The sequence below is a fragment of the Choloepus didactylus genome, chromosome 10 (genome assembly GCF_015220235.1).
Source record: "Choloepus didactylus isolate mChoDid1 chromosome 10, mChoDid1.pri, whole genome shotgun sequence".
Taxonomy (NCBI): domain Eukaryota; kingdom Metazoa; phylum Chordata; class Mammalia; order Pilosa; family Megalonychidae; genus Choloepus; species Choloepus didactylus.
The window spans coordinates 46708428-46733935 of record NC_051316.1 but is presented as its reverse complement, the minus strand read 5'-3'; the positions used below and the strand labels follow the sequence as shown (position 1 = coordinate 46733935).

General features: G+C 39.5%; 1 protein-coding gene across 4 annotated transcripts in view; it reads right to left on the bottom strand.

Annotated features, from left to right (window-relative positions):
* Positions 1-25508, bottom strand: part of APBA1 (amyloid beta precursor protein binding family A member 1) — a 242624-nt gene that overhangs the window by 208245 nt on the left and 8871 nt on the right. The window contains exon 1 of one of the 4 annotated variants that reach the window (XM_037797985.1): positions 3519-3791. The exons of the other annotated variants lie outside the window; for them this stretch is intronic. The gene's annotated coding sequence lies outside the window, so the exon portion shown is untranslated. Of the gene's footprint in view, positions 1-3518; positions 3792-25508 lie in introns of those variants that run through there. 4 annotated transcript variants of the gene reach the window in all.

The following is a 25508-nucleotide window of genomic DNA, read 5'->3' as shown; positions in this document are numbered from 1 at the left end:
GTGCCTGGGGATCCTGTCTTATCATATCCTGGGGCATATCCTGGGGCAAACTCGGGGCTTCATCTCTTAGCTAAACGTCCTTCTGTCTGCATCTCCAAGCACTTCTAAGCATCAGTCAGCAAGCATCTGGGCCTGTGTGGCTCTTTTTAAAGTACTCCAGTAAACTAATCAAGACCCATGCTGAATAGATGGGGCCACATTTCCATGGAAATAATCTAATCAAAATTATCACCTATGGTTGGGTGAGTCGCATTCCAAGGAAACAATCTAATCCAAATATCCCACAAGATTGGATTAAAACATGTCTTTTGGAGGGACATAATATATCCAAATTGGCACAATATGCTTTAAGATTAAAATATTGTACACACAGAGCAAATAATACTCATTCTTAAAGTACCAAACAATTTGCTCAGATCTAATCAGGAGCCCAAATGAAAAACACATTCAATTTTGAAACAATTTTTATAGCCCCAATAATTTCTTTAATTTTCATCTCATGAATTATTAAGTTGCCCACAAAACAGCACTATTCTGTGAGAGCAGGAGGGTCCTTGTTTATTCTCAATGGAAGATGAATCTAGTCACCCCCATTCCTACTCCCACCTCCACCCCACAGAGCTCAGGTGAGATGCCCTGCAGGTAAAAAGGCCTGGTTTCACACTTTTACCTGAACTAGACCCACCTCAGGTGAATGCTAAGGGAATTCTGAACTCTAGAGAGGAATCTGCTCAAGACAAATTTCCAAGAAATTACATCAATTTTTTTCAACAAAATAAAAAGGGCATGAGCAAAACTTGGTTCTTGAGCAAAGGTTTTAAAACAAGGTATGATACATAGCTCAAGTTTTCATAAAAACAGAGAAACTCAGATGTGAAGTTGAGTTTAGATAGACCTCAGTAGTAAATTAAAAATGCTTCAAATTCCCTTTCTCCACTGTCAAACTGAGACATATTTTTCAAGGGTTTCCTTCCCACTTTTCAAAGGAAAAATAGGTCATGACCAGCCTTAGGTTACAGATATGTAATTGCTAACAACCAAACCACAACAATAGCTTCCTGACAGGTCTCTCAGTGTCCACACTGCCCTCATGGATTTGCCTTCCAGGGATCTTTGAGTTCTACTTGTGCTTAAAATGAAGCCAAATTCCTTTACCTGCCTTGCAGGTTTCTGCCTTATAGTGGACCAACTTTCCCTCTCCCACTCTACTGAAGCCACAAAGACCTTTTTTTCATTCGAGAAATGTTAGTTAAAGTCTGAAACATATGCTAATGACTACAAGAGGTATGACTCAACTCCTAACCATGAATTTGTATATTCAATGGCGTAACGTGTCACTTGGCTTGAGTTTCATCACTGCCTAAATTACTCTCTGGTAATAAATTCAGAAAATTAATTCTTAAGCATATTATCGGTGCAGTATATCCAATACTACTCTGATCATCTGAAAAGGTTTTATCTGAGTTACTTAGTAAGGAGATTAACTTCAATACTGGAGAGACTCAAACATGAACTACCATTTAAATATCATTCTAGGTCTAGGAAAAAGCAATTTGTAAAGTACCAGTTACGTCAAATTTTTGCAAGGACCTTTAGACGAAGTTACTATTTTTCTAGAACTAATTGGCAGATTCTAAATATAATTCACAAACTTATAAAGTCAGTGAAGTGCAACAAAAATATCAGTGATATATGTGGTCATGCTGATGACAAACTGAGTTTTAGCCAGAAGCAGCTACTAAAAAAGTGAGAAATAGCTGTGCTAGCTCAGTTTTTCACCATGGAGTCTTTTCTATTGCATTGGAATAAACTGTTTTCTGGGCAGATGCACATTAGGGGAAGTTAGCATGTTTAAAGGATGATACAAAAGCCTACCATGGGGATCCAATAAATAAAATTCAAATCAATATTTTTCCATTTTAATATATCACCCTTCCTTTTAAGAACTAGAAGTCACAAATTTTATTATAACATACAAGGGAGTAAGAAGTAAGCTAAACTGTGTAAACAAACATCTGTTGGAAAATGTAGCATATGTAAATACAATGTGTTGCTCTTTTCACTTAGCAAATGATTTCTGAGAAGCACCTGGCATTTTGGGCTGTTTACATGAATTTACTCCTTAAGAACTGACCATTCTTCCTTGATAGAATGGAATAGAAACATAAGCTTTCAAAATCCAAGAAAAAAAGAGAAATATTATGATTCTCTCTTCTTGTCCTGGTGTATACCCAGCTATTCATAAAAGCTAACGGCGACTCTTCTCATATTTATTTACCTACTGATGCCAGCTGTAAGTCTCCAAAGTTTATAATCTTGGGGCCAATGGGAGAAAAACAGCACTTAGAGGAAAAAAATCTTTGATAAATTTAGAATTATTTTAAATAATGCCCTTACTTTTGCAGATTTCTACCTAAGTAATACTAGCTGTCAGGGCTTAAAAGTGCCTTCCAATTGCTATTCAAAGCCCTCCAAACCATACCACACTGCTGACCTATTTTTTATTCTGAATAAAAACTAATGCACTCTGTAGGCATTTCTTAAAGCACTCTAAAAACATGTCATTAGTAACAGAAACATGCTACATAATAATTACCAAAAATATAGTAACTCTAAATGTGACGATTTTTATCTCAAAAATTACTGTATTTTTAAAAACTGAAGAGTCACATATTTTTTTTTTTTTTTTTTTTTTTTGGTTGTCTGTAGGTTCATTATGGTTTAATTCAGTTACATTCACACTAGAGTTTTTATTTTCCCTCCTCTCTTGCAGTCAGATTCTGAAAAACAGTTCTTCCATTAGCTAGATCTCTGGAGGAACGTATCCTTCCTTAACTGGCCTGCATGGGAGGACAGACTTTCTAATTTTATAGCAAAAACAGAGAATTTGAGGATGGGACATGCTCGTTCAGTTCATCTGCACTAGCTCCCACCCTGACTGTAGAATTCCTTCTGTAGTTGAGTTCCATCTGGTTGTTAGTTTACCATTAGAACTTAAAGGGCTTTCCTGGGTGACATAATGAGAAACCAAGTGGAAATTCAGTTAATGCCACAGAAAGCACAGATGACAGCTACCAAGAAGCTCTGGAACCAAACCCTCCCTTCTTCAAGAGTGAGTTCTCTGTTTTCCCTCCATTATTAGGGACTCTCTCTCACACCCGAAATAACCAACAGAAATCCCACAACAAGAAAGAAGACTGAAAATGGAATGCAAATCAGTCCTACAACTAGAAAAATAATGGCCCAAATTCCTCCATTTTATAGCACCATTCACTTCAGAAAAAGATTTGGCATCTAAAAGGCAGAAAGCACTACTGGGGAATGAGAAACCTGAGCATAACAGACAGAACCTAAGGTGACCCCAATGACCCCATCTTCAGCTGTGCACGCCTTTGCATTATCCCTCCCTTTGAGTGCAGGCAAAACCCTGACTTGCTTCAAACCAACAGAATATGGCAAAGGTAATGAGATGTTACCCCTATGACTACAGTATGTTATGTAAGACTGTCTTGACAGACCTGGGTGAGCGATTCTCCTTGCTGGCTGGGTGAAGGAAGTAGGTTGAGGAAGCCCACATGGCAAGAAGTTGTGGGTGACTTCCAGCCTCTAGTCAGCAAAAAGCTGGGACTTCAGTTGTACAGCTGCCTGAGCTTGGGAGCAGATTCTTCTTCTCTGGTCAAGCCTTCAGATGAGAACGCAGATCCCTGGATTGCAATCTTGTGGACCCTGAGCAAAGGACATAGTTTAGCTATGCCTAGACTCTTGACCCATGGAAACAGCGAAAGAATCAATGTGCTTTGTTCTCAGCTGAGTTTGTGATGTCTTAGGCAGAAATAGAAAACTAATACACAGAGAAAAAATGAGAGTCATGAGTCCTGCTTTGAGCATCCTAAAAATGAGTTAGAACCACTTTAAGTCTCTCTTCTAACTTCCATCCTCTGCAGATAATCACAGGAACACTCAGAAAGCAACTCAGAGTCAGCTAAGAGTACAGTGCCATATTTCAAGTATGCCTATCAGCTTCTTAGATGTTTTCTGTTTTCCTACAATGAAAAGCTCATTAACCAGAGGAAATTCTTAAGCAGATAATGAAAAATAATGGACATGGGGACATGTTCTAAAATCTTATTACACTATACAGGTAACTTCTAAGTAACTTAAAATTCCTGGAAATGCAGAATAGTGAGATACAATCAATTTACTTTCATCACCTATAGCTCATGTTTTTTGCAGAAAATTTTTCCTTAAATCTCTATACCTGTGAGCTCATATGATAGTTCTGGAATAAAAGTGAATTAGAAAGAAAATGCCAAATGGCACCTTGTATCTTGAAGGTGTTTTCACAGGGTTGTCATATTATTTGTGTTACTCTCCAGCTACATTAACTCTTAGTTGCATTTCTTAGACTATCAACATTTTCTCCATAGCTTTTTAACAAGATGAAAACTCCAAAAATCAACCATATAAGGTTGCTTATATAAAACTGTATATAACTCCAGTAATAATGGGAGCATAAATGTAAAAATTATAGCTGAAGTCTGAATGAAACTAATTCTTAAACATATCCAGTATATGTCTCAGGATTCCAGCCTCTCCTTCACTTATCTAATGTCAGTGTCAAGTATTTAGTATTGTTCCAGTTTGCTAAAGCTGCCCATTGTGCAAAATACCAGAAATGGATCAGCTTTTATAAAGGGAGTTTATTTGCTTACACAGTTACAGTCTGAAGGCCATAAAGTGTCCAAGGTAACACATCAACAATCGGGTATCTTCACTGGAGGATGGCCAATGGCATCTGGAAAACCTCTGTTAGCTGGGAAGGCACGTGGCTGGTATCTGTTCCAAGTTCTGGTTTCAAAATGGTTTTCTCCCAGGACATTCCTCTCTAGGCCGCAGCTCCTCCTCAAAAGGTCACTCTTAGTTGCTCTTGGGGCGTCTGTCCTCTCTTAGCTCCTCTAGAGCAAGAGTCTGCTTTCAATAGCCGTCTTCAAACTGTCTCTCATCTGCAGCTCCTCTCTCAGCTCCTGTGTGTTCTTCAAAGTGCCTTCTTTGGCTGTGGCAAGCTCGCTCCTTCTATCAGAGCTTATATAGTGCTCCATTAATTTAATTCAGACCTGAATGGATGGGGCAACACCTCCATGGAAATTATCCAATCAAAGACCTCGCCCACAGCTGAGTGATTACATCTCCACAGAAACATCCAATCAAAAGTCTCCAACCCAATCAACACCAATATGTTTCCTGCCCACACAAGACTGCATCAAAGATAATGTCATTTGGGGGGACATAATACATTCAAACCAGCACAAGTATGTAGTTCTTATGCGGATTTTCATTTCACATTATGATTAGCAAGCTGATGCTAATAACAGCTTATTCCCAATAGTAGCCATGATATGTGTTATAGATTGAACCTCTAAGGTTCCTTCTAGTGCTAATAGTTCATGATTAAGCTTACATTTTGAGTAATATTTATCAAGCATTTGTAGGTATTAAGAATTTATATGAAATAAAAACAGACACAATGCCACCACATAATGACAAGCTGCATAAAATGGACCTAAATCCATATTTTGTGTTATTGAAGATATTGAAGTTCCAGAAATTTCCAGAGAGGCAAAGCATGGGAAAGGTCTGGAAACTGAAGGTCCAAGTTGATAGTCTTGGGTCAGGTCTGCTTAAGGCAAATCAAAGGCCTAAAGCCTGGGAGATAAGTCAAGTTGGGAGATGGAACCATCAGTCACTCAACAAATACATATTTTGTATCTACTACATACTGCCATGGTTCTGATGCTGGGGTTACAGCAGTGGTTAAGACCGACAAGATCCCTTTTCACATTATACTTGGGAGACAAATAATTAACGAGCAAGCAAATAAATACCAGAGGTAATTTCACATAGTGGAAAGTTAAGTCAATTCAAGCGAACACATTAGTGTGGTCCTACTCCCTGCCAGGTAGAGTTCTGGTGCTTGAGATACATCAGTGAAGAAAACAAACAGACCCCTGTCTGCCTGGAGATCACATTCTACCAGGGGAGAGAGACAATAACCCAAGTGATAACAAGCAGATAAATGATATAGTATATTGAAAGGTGATATGTGCTATGTAGGAAGAGAAAGAGAGAAGGAGAGGGAGTGCGCACAGGATAAGGGTAATTGGAAGTGTGTATGTGGAGGGGCAGTGGAACACAATTCTAAAAGTCAGGGTAGGCCCTGTTAGGAAGGTGACATTTGAACAAAGACTTGAAGGAGGAAATGTACTATAAAGGAGATAAAATTGGGTTATAAGACGGAGTGACTGGAGCAGAGTGCAGGGAACTGCATTAGACGGAGTGGCCAGTAAAGTCCTTTAGCTGAGGCCTCTGTGTCAAAAAGGAGCCAGTCACACAAAGGTCTGGCAGCAGAGCATATCAGCAGAGGAAGACTAAGAAAGCTAGAGTGACTGGGCATAATGATCAAGGATATGGGTCAGCTAGAGATGAGGGCAGGACCCAAATCATGTAAAACTAAGTCAAAAAGGTCAACTTGGATCCTTGATTTCTCTGTTTGCTACATTGCTATCCTTTCCTACATCTCTGGCCTCTCCTGAGTGTCACTTCTTGGAAATGATATATAAAGGTAGAAATTTTTCCAATGAAAAAATTCTTTGGGAATTTGGTTAAGTGAAAGCTCATTCATCAGCCTTGATGAACTTGGCTCAGGGCAGGTCGCTTAGTCTCAGAGATGCTGTGGGGAGAAGTTAGAGTCTGAGAGCAAATGAGAAAAGGGCTTGAACTTTCTATGTGGCCTTGTGCAGGAAATCATGGTTTTTTTTCACCTGTAAAGTAAGGAGTTTAATAGCTGCCCTGCAGGGCTGTTAATTCATCCTTCTCAAGTTCTCTGGCCAGTGCCTGGCACTTGGTAGATGCGATTCTGTTGTCACTGCCTTCCAGAGGCTCAGAAAAATTACCTTTTGTTTGAGAAACAGGGTAAATAAAAATAACCTTAAAAGGGAAGGAGAAAAAAGTTATCACCAAACTGCTTTGAGTGACATCACCGCTAATGATGCACAAACTAACCTTGCCTTATAAAACTAAAATTCCTAAGCATGGGAAGAGATTCTAAACACATAAAATCTCAAATTTCTTTCCAATTGTCAACTAGAAGTAAATATTAATCATTACTGAACACTCCAACTTCCCCAAATGCATTTTATTTCCTTTTACTTTATTGAGAGAGAAGCAGCATAGGGTAAGAGTGTGGCTTTAGAGCTGAATTTCAATCCCTCCTCCCACTTCCTAGCTTTGAGAACCGGGACAGATAACCTAAGTGCCTTAAGCTTCCATTTCCTCTACTGTAATGTGTCTAATTATAGTAACTATGTCATGAGCCTGTTTTCAAAATTAAAGGAATTAAAAGAGATAAAGTATTTAGAGGAATAACTGGCATAAAGTAAGCTTCAATAAATATCAGGATGATGATGACGGCAACTACTACTACTTGTATTCATCCACCTTTTGCTGGAGTTCTCACTTGAAACCCATTAAGTGATTGAAATCAGATATCTGAATTACTATGTCCATGTTTGTCATTTTCTGTATAAAACAATGCAAACTGGAATATGTTATTGGAGTAGATTTTGTTGGATATTTTCCATTTGCCCTTCCCAGTCTGCTCTCACCCTATTCTGGGCTCCAGAAGGCTGATCTTATGCATCAGAGGGCTTCTCTGTCCTCTGGCTTCTGGTCAGGATCCAAAGGGACGTAATTGCAGGAAAGAGGCGAGAGGAATGGAAGAGGGTCCTGGATATGCATTGGGCTAGCTCCTTCTCCCAAGGCCACAGCTCCTGCCAGGCTGCCTTCTCTTACAGCCCTAGCTGCTCTCTCCAGCACGTGATAATCCTCCCTCTCCTGGCTCTTTCAGGCCTAGAGGAGGTAAAGGCTTCCCCACCATGGCCAGTCCCAGGATGCTCACCATCTCTCATTGTTCTCCTTTACTCTGAAAACATGGTTTTAAATAGTCCCTTCATTAAAATTTCCTAAATCACCCAATTGTTTTCTGATGGGATCTAGCTTAGTGATATATGGCCATGCAAAACGTGAAGGAAAGGTAGCACCTTGAACACTTTATATAGATGAAGAAACAGCAGTGAACTAGAAGACTGAGACTGTCACCCAAAGCTTTCTACTTCCAAACTCTTGTTATCTGAGCTAGAAAACTCACATGGCGGGGTGGGGGGTGGGATCTGTGATGTCTTCTAATCCTCTCGGCATTTACAGTCCTCACTGACCTTCTGTTCAGGTAAATGTTATTTCCTCTGACAACTTGCAGGATGAGAGGGCTTGCTGGTTCTCCATCTTTCAAATGATCAAGTTTCCTCCCCATCCACATTCAATTCACTGAGATCTGCTACTCTTGAGAACAAGTTCAAATACTGTACAAGTTTTCTCACGCTACCTTGCCTTTTCCAAGCTGGCCTAGTGGAACTGGAGTCAAAAGATACATCTGTGAACTCTCCCTGTTAACAATCGAGCCATCAGTAATGCTGAATGCCCCAGGGCTGCAGTTCTTTATTATAACCAGAAACATAATTTTAGAAGGTGACACCTGCATTAACTTCCAGTCACACAATATGAATTAATCATTAATTGCATCATTAGGTCATACACTATATCAGAAAGTTGCTCAATAAATGTTTGTAGACTGCTTTAGTGATCAACCATTGGCCCAAGTAAATAAGATGGGCAAAGCATGTTACAGTAACATGGGGCTGCAGACCCAGGCTAAGAGGCATTTCTAAAAAGGAACCAGCTCATGATCAAGTGTACAGAGAGGATGTTTGTTTTATATAACACTTTCTGTCAATTTAATATGGATCCAAAACACATCTGAGAGAAAGTGATATAAAACATTAAGATCTTCAACACAGTCATGATATAAAAACATCACAATTATGAAGAATAAATGCCAGCTACATTTTAGTAGGAAAAAATGGATAATGTTTTAAAGAGGGGCCAGACTGGAGGCATTCAACACAGGGAAAAAAGAGCCAGGACATGTGAGATCAATAAAAGAAAAATCAGGAAAATCAGGCTGACTTCACTGTTCATGTGAGGCACATAATTCAGGAGTTGCAGCATCACTGTGAGTGCCTTCCTTCAGAATCCACAACTGAGCAGCATTAGCAACCTCTGAAAAAGGCGTTGTTTCTTTCAAAACACGATGCAGCTGACGAGCTGTAATTTTATTTACTCAAGAGATGTACTGCTGAAGAGCTGTGTACAAACCAGATTTTTGCAAGAGAATCATATTTCAAATGCAGTTTCATGGGCAAAGTGGTCAAGTAAATACTTTGTACTGTGAATAATAAAACCCTTGCCCCTGGCCCTCTCTTCATTTATGTGTGTGAGATTAAACAGCTGATTGTGTGTGTGTGTGTGTGTTTAAATAGTGGAGCGACTCATTCAGGTTTTAAGTCAGCAAGACTCAGGGTAATTAAGAGTCACATCAAATGTTTCCTAAGAAAAGACAATCTTGTCAGTCTGAGCAAAATTATGAAAAATCTTTTACTTCAGATGCCTCAACACCCATTCAGAAGATTAATGGGGAAAATATGTAAGTTTAAATCTTTAATGAATTCACAAGAAAACAGCACAGTGATAGCCTGGGTCAGGGTTTCTCAAACTTGAGGGTCCATGGCTCTATTTTCAGTGTTCCTAGAATTATAGGAGAATTTATATAGATATTGATCTCTATGTTAATCCAATGCTCTCACCACTTACATTAACTTCTTATTTATAAACACAAAAACTTCTTTTTTGCAGGGACAATTTGCAATTTAAAGACATTTTGTATCATCTATTTATTCTTAACTGAAGTCTGAAGCTCATTGAAGTCACATGGATATATGCAAATTTTTCTCTTATAAAAGGGATTTATAATCCTGTAGTGTTGAATTTGAATTGGAAGGTTCTGTATGAATTCATGTTGTATTTTAACTTTTAAAAAATATGTGTTTTCTAACTTTGCCTATTAAACTGGCCTGTAATGAGCAATCCAGGGCACTGAGTAGCCCCAGTGGATTGTGGGCTCCAAATACCATTTCCCACTCAAAGAAACAAGGGTTCTTAGGAGAAACGGGTATTCCAAGGCCAGAGCAGGAAATGCAAAAGATGATTCCAAAACATCTTACCACACTGGAAACCAAGGGAACTGTCAAAAGCTATGAAAATTTAGGAGCCAACTTTAATAGGTTCCTACTGTCCAAAGATGGGAACATTTGAGCCTCAATAAGGAAAATAACCCTAATGGGTTAAAGCACATCAAAAGGGTTTAGATCCATGACACTAAAGACAACCATAACAAGAGTCCTCGTCCTCACTGGTTACCTCTGGAGGACGCTAGAGAACCAAATAATCATTTTGAAAAAGAAGCATTTTGAGAATCTCTTGGGTGGACATGAGATTTTATGTTGAGTGTATTTGGAAATACATACAAAGATAAGAAAAAAATCAATAAAACCAACAGTTATTTCTTTGAAGAGATCAACAGAATTCCTTGACTTCTGGCTAGATTAGTCAAGAAAAAGAGAGAAGACACAAATTACTAATATCAGAAATGACATGAGACATCACCACAAGCCTTCCAACATTAAGAAAATAATGGAATATTATAAACAACCCTATGCCAATAAATTTTATAACTTAAATGAAACAAACAAAATGAAATAGATAAATGAAAACACATCTACCAAACCTTACTTAAGAAGAAATAGTTAGCCTGAGCCTTCCTCTATCTATTAAAGAAATTAAAGTCATAGCAGTACACCTGCATATAAAGAAAACTACAGACTCAAGTGGCTTCACTGGTTAACTCTACAAATATTTAAGGAAGAAACAATACTGAGTCTACTCAAACTCTTCCATTAAAATAGAAGAGGAGAGAACTCATTACATGAGGCTAGCATTACCCTGATAAAAAAATCAGTCAAACATACTACATAAAAAACAAAACAACACAAAATTACAGTGTGAAATTGACAAAAGGACAGAGCTATAAATCAATGGAACGAAACAGTCCAGAAATAGACCCACTATAAATGATCAATTGATTTTTGACAAAGGCACTAAGATAATTCAACAGGGAAAGATTGTCTTTTAAAAAATGGGAATGAACCAACTAGATATTCATATTTTTGACAAAAAAAAAGAGAACCTCAACCCTTACCTCTCACTATATGCAAAAATTAACTTGAAGTGGGTCAGAGACTAAATGTAAAAGGTAAAGTTTTAAAACTTTAAGAAGAAAACACAGGAGAACATCTTTATGTTAGGCAAAGATTTCTTAAATAGGACACATAAAAAGCACAAACTATAGAAGAAAACCTTGATAATGTATACTTCATAGAAATTTAAAACATATTTTTGGAAAGACAATGTTAAGGAAATGAAAAGACAAATCATAGACTGAGAGATAATATTTCAAAACACATATTTGATAAAACACATATCTAGAATATATCAAGAACTCTAACAACTCAATAAAAAAAACAACCCATTAAAACTATGAGCAAAAGATTTGAACACTTTACCAAAGATGTATAATAGGTCAATAAGCACTTGAAAAGATACTCGACATCATTAGTCATGTGGAAATGAAATGAGTTAGTTCTATACACCTACTAGGATGACTGAAATTAAAAAGGCTGAATATCCCAAGAGTCGGCAAGGATGCAGAGCAACTGGAACCCTCATCTAGTGCTGGTGGAAAATAAAAATGGTACAGCCACTTTGGAAAATAATTTGGCAGTTTTTTATAAAACTAACTATATACTTACCATACAATCTAGCAATCCCACTTCTCGGCATTTACCACCCCCGCCCCCCCAAAAAAATCGAAACAAAACAAATGTCCACACAAAGACCTTATGCAAATATTCTTAGCAGCTTTATTCACAATGGTCGAGGGTAGGAAACAACCCAAATGCACATCAAGTGGTGAATGGATAAACAGTTATACATCCAAACAATGGAATACTACTTGCCAATAAAAATGAAAAAACTACTGATCCATGCAAAAACATGGATTAATCTTGAAAGCACGCTAAGTAAAAGAAGCAAGGCACAAAAGGCTAACTTGTATGGTCCCATTTGTATGACATTCTAGAAACAGCAGAACCTAGAGGTAGAAAACAGACTGGTGGTTGCCAGGGGCTGAGGGTGAGAAGTACTGACTACAAAGGGACGAGGGGGTGTGGAGGGGGGACTTTTTGGGGTGATGTAAATATTTTGTAATGTGACTCTGAAGATAGTCACAAAACTACCTACATTTGTCAAAACTCATTCAACTGTACCCTTTATTATGGGTTAAATTATACTTATAATTTAAAAAATTATAATTTTAATATAATTTATAATTAAATTATAATTTATTATATAATATATAATATATAATTTATTATATATTATATTTATTATAATTTATAATCAAATATAATTTAAAATAAATTTTTAATTTATATTATAATTTTAAAGAGCCTAACAATTGGCTGAGAAGTATATGTTACAATTGAAAATACTTCCCTACATGCTGGTAACCACTCCATTCTTCGAGGCCCCAAGCTCCCTTTGAAGTCTTTCTTCCCTTGCCCAGTCCCAGAGACACTGACTTCCCCTGAATGTTGGTGCTCCTTTCCTACCTCTCACCTGGTAGAGAATAGTGTTCTAGCCAGCGACTATCTGGTTGAAAGGAACAGGAGCTCACTCAAGTTGGCTTTTGTAAATGGGAATATACTAGCAAGGACCTGGGTATTTTATGGAATTCAAAAGTGGGAAGTACAACTTAGCCCTAGGAGGGTTTGGAATCAGGAATTGGCACATGTCTACTCCTATTCAAGGCCCCACGGTTTCTCAGATCTGTTGCTTCTCCCTTGAGTTTGCCTCATTCCTCTTCTTTCTTGCTCCAGGCTGTTCTCTATGCACATGGACCAAACATGGCCCTCTCAGCCCTGCCTGACCTCTTATCACTCAATATGACCCAACAGAGTAGTCTCTAAGATATTCCATCTAACACCATGGGTGAGTGGTGTTAGACACTGCCAAGAAGTCAAGCCAGAAGTCACTGGATTGTTTATAGGAAACCCTCAGTGATCCTCAAGATAACAGTTTCAGATCATGGCTGGAATGGAAAGGAGATAGAAAGGAACTGTGGAGAGGTTGGGTAACTACAGCTTATCTGTGCTTTATTGTTTCCAAAGCATTTGCATCTCATTTGATCCTTACTGACCTGGGGAGCAGGGAGGTAAGAAAGATTGCAATTTATCCAAACCACAAAAACCAATAGAATTGAGGTCATTTTCTCTACCATGATCAGGACAGGAAATTGCTCAGTTATTTGAAAACATCATTTAAAGCAAGGAACCATAATTCATAAGGCTGCCCACCGCCTGGACTGCATTCTGTGTTTGGTGAGTTCACCAATTTAATGAGTTTAGGTTGGGTGTGGTAATGTTGCCGACCCCAACATGAGGGGCAAAACTAAATACTTGCTTTCCCAGTCTCCCTTGCAGCCAGGGAAAAGGCACAGGATCCCAGCTCTGCCTACCAGGAATCCCTGCACAGAGGCTGATGGTTACAGAGCTTGCGATGAGAAAGGGGAAGGAGGAGCTCACTCATCTTCCAGTCTAGGCAGTGGCTGTGTGGCTGAGTGCTGGACACAGAGGTAACTTCAGGATGGCATGGCCAGCAACTGTGATAAAGTGAAGGTCCTGGCACAGGGGGAGTGGGGCAGAGAGCTCAGGAGAGGTAGTATTTCCTCGTCAGACCAGTTCTGAGGCTTGGTTTTGGGTGCTGTTTCAGGAACGCAGCCTTCACCCTGGCTTGCAAGGTCTCTCAACAATTCTGTGAATGGCCCAATAACTTTTCTGATTAGTCAGCCAGAGTCATTTTATGGGGCTTGTACATAAGGGTCCCGATTGATACACAATTATACCATTGATGTTTTATTTTACTTTAAATCCTACATGTGTATATTCATTTGCCAATCACGGGGCCAGTTGAAAGCAAGGACTCTTATAAGCAAGCTGAAAACAGGATGTTTTATTTTGATAAGCACCTAGGAATCATTTTTTACATTTATTAAAACTTATTTATGATATTAAGTGAAAATACGTAGGCTACAAAATAGTGTATATGCTATTTTTTATTAAATACACACACATCCCATACACACAAGGGGGAAAAGATTACAAAATGATAAGAGTCATTATTTTCAGCTGGTGGGGTAATAAGCAATATTTATTTCCTTTTATTTTGCTTATAAAAATTTTATAAATGTTCTATGTGCAGGTGTAATTCTTGTATGATGATAAATTATTTTTAAAACATACAGAAACATGGCTGTTTTGTTTTGTTTAGTTTTTTTCCTGCAGACTGATGATTATTTTCCATCTCCAATGGAATGTTTGGGGAGGAACTTCCTTCCCTTGGTCTGATATCCCCACAAGGGATTGGCACCTGGGTAACCTCATGGCCTCTCTAGACGCACTCCACTCCCCAGACTCACGCCTCCTCACGGGAAGGTGTCCTGCGTGACAGTAGAGCTCAGGAGGAAGTCCTGTGCACGCCGTGCTCAAGCCCTGCCCATCCTCTTTCACAGCTGCTGCCCCCAGGAGGGTACGCCCCGATTGCTCTCTGCCCGCAGGTGAGCTTACCAGGCACGCACTGCCCCTGCGGTGCCAGGCCTGAGAGCACGAGTGCGGCCAATTCCAGAGTTCTTTGTGGCTGCACACCAAGTCAGAGTTTCCAACTGGCTTTATCAGTAACAGAGATCCATTTGTCTCCTGTGTGTTGTTTCTTATCTGGTTCCAAATCTGGGAAGGGGATTGAAGGATGTGATTTAGTGGCTCCAGAAACGCCAGGTAACTGGGACCCGGGATTAACCCTATTTGTTTAGGCCTCTCGGTGCCCCTCTGTGCATCTGTGCTGGGACTCTGGTGAATACAGGCTGGTGGACGGCTCGTGTCAACTGCCTGTAACTCTGGGGAGAGGGCACGGGGCCCACAGATGTGCGGCCAGCCCAGCCTGAAGCCTCTCTCCTCCCTGCCGATCAAGAAATGCATCATTACTTAGTATTCAGAACCTCCTAACAGGATTCAGTGCCTTAGTAACAGCAATATAAAACCTGTGCCATCAAATAAAATATCTGAAGCCAGGCCCTGAGGTTTCATTAGCAGCAGGACATTTTAATGGGATTATAGGTCTTTTGTTCAGAAAGCAGACACTGTTCAAGTCTAGAAAGCTTATCTATTGATCTTAATCTTTTTCTTCACGAAGTATATAAGAAGAAAGCAAATCATGGAATCTTAAATCTTCAGTTCTACCTCCCATATTTTATTATTCCTTGCCTCCCTCAGATAAAGTATCTAAGTTTCATAAATCATTACTCAATATCAAATCATAAAACACACCCATCTTTCCAAGAGTTTATCAGCATTTTGCAAAGTAGCCGAACACAGCAATGCTTTCAAAACCACAGTAAAGCAGTCAGCCAAATTCCAAATGTTACACATAATCTCTATCGGACAATAACCAAAGCCAATTGCTTCTTTCTCAGGTTTCCTGACAATATTTTCTTCAAATTTACTCTAAGGAAGAAAGCAACAGCTTAGTAAGACCTGTGTGCCATTAAACAGGAAAGCCAACCTCATCAAACAAACCAAGCCTTTCACAATTTGCTTCCTTAATGCAACAAAATGGATGCTATAAAAATGTAAAGACCCGAGCACACACACAAAAAATAATACCACTGAGTATCTAAAATCTTCAAATAAAATGTCTCCAATAGCAATGTTTTCCAGGAAATCAAATCAAGGTGCTACCGACCAAGGGAGCTGTTGTCTGACCCTTTTAGTAAAACGGGCAGACCTGCTGATTGGGATTTGGTGGCTGGTCTCTCGAGGGTTGGAACCTGAGGCTGACAAAGACTGTGCTACAGGGTCAGGACTCCGAGGTGAATTTCAGCTGCTGCTGCCTGGGCCCGGCCACACCACCGACCTCAGCGTGGGCCGGAATCCTACAGCGTCCTCCGCACACTAACCACCACAGCCAAAGGCTTCTTGGAGCCCTTGTTTATGGGGTCTGGGGTAGGTAAGGGACCGGTTGCCACCAGGAAGTGAAGAGCCTGGGCTAAATGTCCTTCTCCAGACTCCTGCACGGCCACCAGCCACCAGCCCTCTGGCCTCACCACTTCACACCAAGAGCCAACCTGCTCTCAGGGGAATTTAAAGAGCTCTGGGGACGAGCAAAGGGTTAGAAACAAAATTCTCCTAGAGACTGGAACAGAATACACAGATGGGTTTAACTTCACAATAAAGTCACAAGGAGCACTCTAACAAACTGCCCTATTATACCTAAAGGCCCTGGCCTGGAAGTAACTTTCTAATTAATCAGCAATTGATATGATAAACTGTACTACCAGCCATGTTTACGTAAAAACACATTTATAAACATTTTACACAAACCATTCACCTATATTAAAGATAAAAATTCATTAAATTCTTAACAAATTGGTAAACCATTTGTGCTCAGCTGTTTCTCTTTTCAATCTATTTGTTCATTTCTGAGTGGGTAAAAGTCATTATTTTTAAATCCATAGAGACATTTTCAATTTACAAGCATCAAGGCCACAGCTATTATAGATCTCTATGGTTTGGGGGCTTCAACAGATGAGCCCCAGATGCAGTTCAGAGAAGGCCTGAAGCTTTATAAAGGTCTCAGATGGGTGAATCTGACTTGTCGAACTCCTGGTCCTTGCTCTCTCTCTCATCCAGGCTGCCCTGGAAAGCACTTAGTCTACCAAAGCTCAAAGCATCCATATGGATTAGTGAATCCAATTCCATGATGCTATTTGAGCACACTCGCCAGCATCTTCCTCACCTCCACATCCAGTCCAGCTCCAAGTCCCGATGACTTTACCTGCTAAATATCTTTCCAGTCTGTCCATTTCTCTCCAGTTCTTCTGTCTACAGTATCCCAAACCATCCTCTCTCTGGGTTTCTGTAGTAGTCTCTTAGCTGGCATCACCTTTCATTTTGTAAAATGTTTACACATGTGTGTTCCCTCTTGCCCCCCACTCCCCTCCAAACTAGTGCCACAAATCTGATCCTGTCTTTGAAAAACTAAAATGGCTTCCTATTGTTCTCAGAATAGAGAGCAAAATCCTTTGGCCACCTGCAGCTGCTGCCTGACCTGGCTGTGGCTCCCTCTCCAGGCAGTGACTCCTCACTGTCCCCTCCAGACACACCCTGTCCCACAGCCTCAGTAACCTCCCCACCCCAGAGAAGCTTTCTCACATGCTCAGCACCCTCCCTCTTCCTTCACAGCATTAAACAGTTTGTAATGACATCTGTGTGGTAGTGTGAGCAGTGTCTGTCTCCTGTGCTGGACTCTAGAGCTCCCTGAGGAAAGGGGCTGCCTGGGCCTGCTCTCATTCACCCCCAGGGCCTTGCACTGGGTCTGGCACACTTTCTACCCACAGAAATACCTGTAGAGCGAAGCTGAGGGGGAACGTTTAGAAGGGAGTTAGGACTCAGTTCACAGTGGTTAAAGCCCATCTCTCTCAGGCTTGCTTTCCTGCTCTACAACGGTCAGTTTTTTTCAGGAGCAGGAGGACCTGGAGGAAAATCCACTCTGTCTACCCTAACAGATCTCCCCACTATGACCTCAAAAAAGGCTTAAAAAGGGATGGAGGGACATTTAACTGTGATTTTTGAAGACAGTTATAGCAGGCTGGCATCTTTTCAGCCTCTGGTTAACAGTATATTTTAAAGTAATAATAAAGATTTTAACTGCTACAGCTTTGAGCTAAACTGAGAAACTGTCTAGGAACTGAGAATTCAGGGATGTTGTTCCCACAGCCCTGTCCCCCATGAATAAACAGGAAGATGAAAGATTGACTGAAAAGGCAGTGTGGCATACTGGTTACAACTACATAGCCGCTGGACCTGGGCTCAAATCCTGACTTTGCTACCTACTGGCTGTGAGATCTCGGGCAAGTCCCTTAACCTCTCTGTGCTTCAGGGTCCTCATTTGTAAAATAGAGATAATAATAGTATCTGCCTAACAGTGCTACTTGGGGGGGGGGTGATTAAATGAGTTAATAAATGTTAACTACTTTGAACATTGTCTTATGTTGCTTATAGAAAGCAATACAAACATGCTTGCTGTTTTACTATCACTAGGAGGTTTAAAGCTGCTTTACAATATTCTGGCTAAAACTGTTGTGTTTTGGTTAGAATGGAATCCACTGAATGTTTAAAACTAAGATGTTAAAACTTAAAATACGCACTTCCTTGTTTTGTTAAACTACTTTTGATGAAACTATTCTAAATGCATAACTTTGTTGATTCAGATAAAACAAATCAAACGCCTGTTCGTGGATGGCCGTTGGCTTCTTAACAGAGTGTGACAAAAACATTCCTCAAATATGCATGAATAACCTGCTCAGTACCCAGTGAATTCACAAGCCTATGCTTCGTTTACCTCTGCTACATAAAGTAACAAAATCACATTCATTTACTGAATTAAACAATAAAACTAATCAGAAAAAGTCTAACAAAATAAATCACTGGGTTAAAGCAGAATGTGTGTTCCTAAATCTACCCTGGAGTTGTGAAGACTGACTATTAAGAGTACATCAAACAAGAAGGTACTAATTACAAAAAGTTGATTAGAATGTTTCCAACTAGACATACACCTACCCTATGACCAAGGAATTCCATTTATAAATATATACCCAAGAAATATGAACGAAGACAGGAAAACATATACAAGAATGTTCACGGCAGCTTTGTTCATGATAGCCAAAAAACTGGAAACAACCCAGATGTCTACCAACAGGAGAACGGATAAACAAATTGTGGTGTATTTTTACTATTGAATACCACACAGCAATGAGAATGAATGAACTACTGATGCATTTAACAATATGGATGCATCTCATAGTTATTATGTGAAATAAAAGAATCTGGACAGAAAAGAAGACATCTCTTGATATGACATTCAAGAATTAGCAAAATTAATCAATGATGATGGAAGTCACAACAGCGGTTACCTCTGGGGAGTGGAGAGGCAGGTACAGACTGGGAGGGTGTAAGAGGAAATCTTATGGAGCGGTGCAGATGTTCTGTATCTTGATCTGGGTGGTGGCTGCCCGGTTTATACATATGTACATTCATCAAGCTGTATGCTTAAGATCTGTGAACTTTATGCATTTTACCATATATGTTTCACCTCATTATTAAAGAAAATCTTCCCAACTAGTAATTTAAATCATGACTAATTGCACTTTAATTTAACAAAATTGACTTCCATTTGATTATTTCATATCTTGCTGGATATTATGGTAGACTGACTTATGTACCCCAATTTAGACTTGTTCCTAATCTTAATTGGCATCCCTGTCAGTGTGAACCCATTGCAAATAGAACTTCTTGAAGATGTTATTTTAATTAAGGTGTAGCCCAACTGCATAAGGGTAGGTCTTATTGTGGATTACCGGAAGCCTTATAAAGAGGACCCGGAAGTCACAGACATGGGAAAGGAGAGGGCATCATCATGACAGCTGGCAGATATACAAGCCAAGGAACCCCAAGGATTACATCAAACCAGCACCTGAGCACTACTGACCTGGGAGGAGGCAATCCTTCTAGCTCCAGAATCATGACAATAAATTCCTGTTGTTAAACCAAAACAGTTTGTGGTATTTGTGATAAAAGCTCTGGAAAACTAAGGCAGACATTAAATAGGATGCTGAGTATGGCCCAAAGAAGCCCCCAAGACTGAACCCATACAAAAGGTGTCAAGTGCACCCCATCTTAAATTGAGGTGCCAAACCACCTCTTCAGCACATGCTATGAGACTATGGAATTGCTATCACTACCACCCATCTAGAGAATATCAAAGGTTTAAGGTTGAAGAAACCCTAGGAACAGCTTTAGAAAGTTGGCAGAGTGGTCCCTGAACATACAAACCAAACCAAGTAAGGAACGCTTCAAGAGAACACTCCAAAAGCTTGAAACAGGACCTCTGTTCATGGGATCCCGGTGCTGGGAGAAATCTAAAGACTAGTCAGACCTGGCAGAGCAATTTTTAAAAATCAAAAATTAGGAGTTTGGAAATTTTATTATTACATTGGACTGCATTATGTGATTAAGACTGTATTTGACTTTTCATCACTTAAGAGTAACTGGGAAATCTAAGGAAACTGCCCAAGATCATATTCCAATGGGGAAAAGAAGACAAGTTGTGAAGTGGGTATTAAGGGACCATGAGAGATGAAACAGAGTTGGCTGCTATTGGCATCCTATTGGGTCCAGCCTATTCAACAACACTGTCTCTTTAATTTGTGATTCCTTAGATAACAAGATAGTGTTTTCTGAGCCTGCCAAAGTTGTTACTTAGGGTTCTGTTTACTATTTATTTCCCAAGATTAACCTTAGGTGAAAATGTGGGAACCTTGGTTCAGGCTGAAAGCAGCTTGCTCTCCTGTGTTGGTGTTAATATCCAAAAATGTTAGGAAAAACAGCAGTCCCCTTGCTTAGCCCAAAGATATTAAAAACAGCCACTGGCTCACACTATCCAGCTAAGTTATAACAGATTGTGACTTTCATTTTAGCTAATATAGCACTTTGCCAGATAACATTTAGATTGGCTAATTCTCAACTATTAGCCTATTTCCATGAAGTTGCAGGAATATAAATATTTAAGCATTTTTCTATAGAGATACAGATTTATCCGAAGATTCTAATTTAGCCTTTGTTTCTGGAGGCAAATTGATCACATACATTTTTATCCTTTTCCCCTCAGGACCTCACTTAAATGAGTATAAAGGCATAGTTAAGGTATAAATCCACAAAGAGAATGGAAGAAAGAATGTCCACAAACAAGAGATTTCAACAAATTTTGTTGGAACTGAATGGACTGTAGAACCCTATAGATAAAGGTCAGCAGAGGGTGGGGTAGACAAGACTCTGGAAACAGTTGGATCCCCAGCCCTCTTCTCCGTGCAACCCTCACATATTATCAGGAGTGAGCAGCCACTACCACCCACCCCCGCCAAATGAAAAGGAATGGCATTTAGAGATTCCCAGTGAAGCAACTTAACTTCTCCCTGTTGGATCACCCTAAAGATCCCCATCTTCAATGTGATTTCAAATCCAACTGCAGCTCTTATGGCTTCTTCTGGGGGCTCCTCAAAGGGCTGCCCTAGAGCAGCACAAGTGCTGAGAATTTATGCACCACCCCTGACCTCACCCTGCCTTTAAGCAGTGACTGGCAAGGCCTGGAGTATGAAACTCCAACCCACACTACCTTTGAGGTTAGCTCATACTCCAGAGCTCCCTGCGGGCTCAGGCTGAGATCACCCTCTGTGGACCTCTGACTAAGCTCACACTCTTGCTTGGCTCCCTCCCTTTCCCTGCCCTGCTTTTCTCTTTTCTCTTACCAGTTTTTCCTGGGAGCATCCTTAAGAAAGCACATGCACAAGAACCCTCTCCTCTGTTCTGCTTCCAGGAGACTGACCTAAGTCATATACAAACCCTGCCAACTAACACAAACCTCTGGCCAGCCTGAGTGCCACATGCCTAAATATAAATGGACAATCAATGATAACAAGACACTTGCATAAAACCCCCAAGATGGAAGACATCAATCAAAATAAATGAGATGTAAACAAGCTCTCTGTAATTCCCCAAGTAGAAGAAAGAAAAAGGAGGGGGTGGTAGGAAAGGGGAAAAATAAACTCAGAAGGAAGAGAAGGTAAAATTCACCACAAAGGCTAACCTAATAAAGCAAACCTCAGTTGCCCACCTTCATAAGCACATTCTCTTTATGTCATCAAGGGGAGCCTCATTCCACATAAGAAGCTGCAGACAAAAAGATAATTACTTGCCTGTCACCATGCAGTTCTCTGGGGAAGGCTGCCCTTCCCCTCCCCACCCCCAGCATCCAGGCACTAAGAGTAATTTTGAAAGTAGTCAGTGCACTCCTGGTAAGTACTATGTTGGGTCTCACATGGAGCAGCTTAGACATAATAGACCACAAAATTCTGAGCCTCTCATTCTCCACTCTTCCCCAAGCTGGCTTCAAATACCTCACATGGCTTACATATAATATGTACTTCTAACACTGGCTTAAATTTCTGTCTTCAAAACTAGATATCACCTACCATAGCAGTAACAACTTATATCAAGTAGAAAGTACACTTTATAATTTATTTTACTTGTGCCAGGGATCTTTTTTCCAGGTTAGGGGAATTTAAGAAATTTGGGCAGGCTAGAAAATTAAGTACTTAATCAAAAGCTGACTTGTTTCTTTCCTGAACAAATTTTAATAAAAGGCATATACTATTAATGACTCTGGTTCCAATAGTCTAGCATATTTCTTTCTTCCCACCCTTTAAATACATGCATACACACACATACACACACACACACACACAATTTCCTCATTATAGAATAACACATTCATTATAGATCATTTGGAAAAATAAAAATCACACACACACTGAACACTAATTTCACCATTCAGTTTTTGTCCATCTCATTTTGAGAAAGAAATTTAAAATGTATATATTTCTTAATATTTCCACTCCTAAGCCTGTACTTTTAAAGAAATAAAACAGGGGCTGCATTCAAGGCTTTGTTCTTCAGAGAAATGTTCATGATTCCTAAAAATACAGATAAAAAAGATAAAGTACATTCTACTAGGTCCGCTTTGTTTATAGCCAATGCCAAGAGTTCTGGTCCCCATGTTGAATTTTGGGAAAAGCACATCAAAAAGCAGAGCTGCACTTCAGCCTCCAGAGCTCCTGATAGTAACAGAAAGCCCAAGGGACCAAAGCTAAACACCTGGCCATTTTAGTTATTCTCTAATAAACCATTTTTACGCTAAAATGTTTGTTTCATTTTCTGTTTGTTTTTCCTTTCCTCCATCCCTGACATTCTTTTCCTTTTATGGCTAATAGCAGAGACAGAAAAAGAACAACAAAACTTACAGTCAAGAATCTTAAAACCGTTAAATTTAATCACAAAATATTAACTCAATAATCCCCAGAAGTTTATTAGAATACAGGCAGAAATTTTTTTTTAAAAGATGAAAAAATCAGACACCTAGAAAATCAACAGGTTTTCTTATCTATAGTTATTCAACAAATATTTATGCAACATATACTATATATGTGTGTATATTATGTATGCTATTATCCTATCCAGTCCTACTGGAGATGGAAAAATGTGGATGGGAGTGTATTTGGGGGTGAAAAGATGAGACAGAGATGGAAAAGATGAGCAGGAACTGCTGTAATCCAGTGTTAACGGTGGCTGTTTGCTGATGAGTGGTACAAAGTGCTGTGGGAGTTTAGACTAGAAGTCTACAAGCCAAGGCCTGTAGGCCAAATCTAGCTCACAGCCTGTTTTTGTACTGCCCATGAGCTGGGAATGTTTTCTACATTTTCAAATGTTTGAAAAAAATCAAAAGAGGAATAATGTTTTGTGACACTTAAAAACTATATGAAATTCAAATTTCAATACCTGTAAAGAATGTTTTATTGGAACACTGCCCTGCTCATTGGTTTACATATTGTCCATGTTTGCTTTTGCACTACAATGGCAGAATTGAGAAGTTGCACAGAGACTATATGGCCTGCAAAACCTAAAATATTTATCATCTGGCCCTATACTGAAAAAATATGTCAATCTCTGGTTTAGAAGGAAACGTCCCTTTTGACCAGGGTCATTATGAAGGGAGTGACACAACAATGTACTTTTCTATAGCCCTTCATATCTCATTTGATCCTCTCAGCAGCCCTGTGTGGGAAAAGAACATCTCCACTTTACAGCAAAAGCAGAGGCTCAGCCCAATTCAGACACGTGTTCATTGTTAGTGGCTAATTAACGGCAGCGCCATGTTCCAACTCGCCCTGGGCCCTTTCCACCCCACAGTGCCACTGCTGAGGCTGGAGAGATGTTGGTGCAACAGGAACACACACAGACACCCCACGTGGGACCAGGTCATCATAAACAGCAGATCCATCTGTGGCAGGGACAGGGGGCTGCTGCCAGCCCTGGGCCTTCTGTGGGTGGAGGACAAAGGGAACTTCAGGATGGTGGCCTGTTCCTATCCCTAGATTGGAGGCAAGTCCATTCCCTGTCCCTTAGCCACTGAAAGAAACTCTGAGAGCCTCAAAGCTCTCCTACAATATAAATTATAAATTATGAAAAGTAAATGGAGGAATTATGAGGAGTGGATGAGTTAATCGTGTGCAGTACTTAGCAAAATGTCTGGCATATTATAATTCTAACTATTATTATTGTTTTTATTCAATGGATGGGGAACCTATTGAGCTTTACAGAAATGAATCAATATGTGCCTATATCAGATAAATAGAGAGCGATAAAGGATTCAATCATATCTGAACATAAGATTAGGTTAGATTTTCATACTACCCAACGCTACGGAAACAGTCCATCTATGGAATAAATTCTAGCTCCTTCAGGAAAAAACTGTCCCAGGTATTTGCTCAGGAAATAAAAATTCTTGGGTGTTTAAGTTATTTGTAAAAGGAGTAAGTGTAAAAACTATTTGCACATCTGGGAAGAAATATATTAGGTTGAAATTTAGAATTAAGTAATTGAACTGACCATGCAGAATTCTAGGGGCTTGGGGCAGCAGCTATGGAGAGAAGGAAGAGAGAAAGACAGGAAATTGCTGCATGGGGGGATTTCACAGCCAGTCCTGTGAGTAATCAGTCCACCAAAGAGGTTGGGGCCAGTGGCTTGGCATGATTTACACAACCCAGGGAAATCACTACTTTTAAGAACAAATCCATTCATCTTATGGTACTTTCCGTACTTTCCACTGACCCCTTTAAAAGCTTCTTTTTGAAAAGTCTACTTAAAAATAAACTTTCCCTTTAGGGTACACCATCAAATATAAATATATGCTAATGATTTAGGACAAATGAAAAAACCTGACATGGAATTATTTTGTATTACAAAAAACTAAGCACTCTTCTGATTGATGAAAGATAATAGAACAGGGTTTTTAAAAAGTGCATGTCAGGACTCATTAGGGTTGAATTCAGTTTAGTGGTTGGCAACCAGCATTTTAAAAAATATAGAATAGATCAGAACAGAATTAAATAACAGAGTGATCACAGGTAATAAAGGCCACATATTACTGAATGAAACTTTCTTTCAGTGATATGTTGTGTGTGTGTGGCTATATTGCTCATCTATGTTGCTGGGCTATGATATAAATTGTATTCTCACTATGGGTCACAGCCAAAAAGTTTAAAAGCCATTGCAATAGAGTGTGATCCACTTTAGGGAAATCCAGTATAAAAATCCTAATAGCCAAATTAGGAGGTAATTATCCCCATTACATGGAATTTCTTTATGCGACAAGCTCTTCCTCTACATTTAAAATACGCAACAATTTACAAAAAAAAAAAAAAAATTATGCACAACTTG